The following is a 1,799-nucleotide window of genomic DNA, read 5'->3' as shown; positions in this document are numbered from 1 at the left end:
CGCCAAGAGAAGAAATGAGAAGAGGAGTGTAACACTACAAGAAATTGCATTTTTCGCAACGCAACAAAATATGTTGCTAAAAGGGAAAATTCGTTGGCAAAGAGTTTTGCCGACACACAAAGCTACGTTGGCAACCCGTAGGCAAAAGTGAGTTGGCAAAAGTTTTTGCCGACGAAATTATGATTGCGTTGGTAAAAGTAATGCCTTTAGCGACGAACATAGTCGTCGCTAAAAGCCTCCATCCATCGTCGGCAATTTACCTTGCGTTGGTAAAAGTCATTCAAATAGGATGATTGTGTGGCACTTTTCGCGACACAAATTTGCATGGGCAAAAAATATACTTTTAGCAACAACATATGCGTTGGCAAAAGTAAACTTTTGGCGACACATTTACGTTGGCAAATGTTGCCATTTGCCGACGATTTGTTTGTCGCTAAAGTTTTACTTTTGGCAACGACAAATTGGCATTGGCAAAAAATACACTTCTACCAACACAATATGAGTGGGGAAAAGTAACTTTTAGCGACACATTTACATCGGTAAATGTTGCCATTTGCCAACGATTTGGTTGTCGATAAAGCTTTAGTTTTGGCAACGACAAATTAGCATTGGCAAAAAATACACTTTTAGCAACACAATATGAGTGGACAAAAATAAACTTTTAGCTACACATTTACCGACTAGTTATTTGTCGAGAAAGCTTCACTTTTTAACAACAACAAATTTGCAACGGAAAAAATAATTGAAACTCATTTATAATTTTTTAAAAAATTTACAGATTTACAAGAGGCATCCCTCAGGCACCACTATAACAAACTAATAACATTGATATGAAATCACACAAAATACCCCCTCCATACCCTTCCAGCCAAAACACCAGCAGTTGCCCGAACTTACACCTAATGACAACCCCCATTAATGAAAACCTGATCTATTACAGATTGGACAAAAAGTCATGCACCCTTCCAAACATCAACAACACCAGCAACACCAGCAAACATCCAACAACAACACAGCAGCACCTTATCGTAACAAACACCATCACAGCAGCATCACCACAGCATCTCAGCAACAGCAGCAACATCACAGCAGCACCAGAAGAATAGCAGATCAGCAAACTGATTCAACACAGATCATCACCAGTTCAGAAAACCATTTCAACTTGGCAACCCAAACAAAATCATATAACCAAATCAGAATTGACGCAGCAGTTTACCTCATTTACTAAAACAGTCAGAAAACAAATCAAACAAAACCAGCAACAAAACAACTCAACCAAATCAGAAATCAGGACAAACAGATCGCATCAATCAAAAGCTGCATCAGAGGCAGAGCACACAGAACAGAGCCAATCAGCACCAGATTCAACGCAACACAGCATCATGCCACAAAAGTATCCACCAAACAAGCTGCATCAATTGTTCAAACAGCCCTCAAAACTATACAATTCTTAGTAACTTTTAAGCCATCAAGTTAACAGAAGTTAAGTAAAAATTCAAACTAATTCACTGGCTGCCATGTTTACACTAGGAGAGTAAGTTATATAAAAACACTCAATTCATGTACACCACAATGGGTTAATTGAAATCGATTTGGTTGTGTGTTTGTGAAACTATTTCAATTTCTGAATTGTACTTCATTTTTCATTCATAATAAATGATGATCTAGTTGAGGCCACCTTTTTTTTTTTTTTTTTTTTTACTAAACTTATAAAAAAGGTTATAAAAAAAAATAACTTATAGATTTGGGTAAATCTTATATGTTTTTACTAAACTTATAGATTGAAAACGACATATAGA

General features: G+C 36.5%; 1 long non-coding RNA gene across 1 annotated transcript; it reads right to left on the bottom strand.

The window, feature by feature from the left end:
- Positions 1-744: 744 nt before the first annotated feature.
- LOC145821070 (uncharacterized) lies at positions 745-1,555 on the bottom strand. The gene is made up of 2 exons (XR_014363109.1): positions 1,217-1,555; positions 745-1,118 (listed from the first exon to the last, which is right to left on the bottom strand). It is a non-coding gene; the product is annotated as an uncharacterized LOC145821070 (long non-coding RNA).
- Positions 1,556-1,799: the final 244 nt, after the last annotated feature.

Source organism: Camellia sinensis, chromosome 3 (genome assembly GCF_055761805.1).
Source record: "Camellia sinensis isolate YWXY chromosome 3, ASM5576180v1, whole genome shotgun sequence".
NCBI lineage: Eukaryota > Viridiplantae > Streptophyta > Magnoliopsida > Ericales > Theaceae > Camellia > Camellia sinensis.
This window is presented reverse-complemented; position numbering and strand designations above follow the sequence as displayed.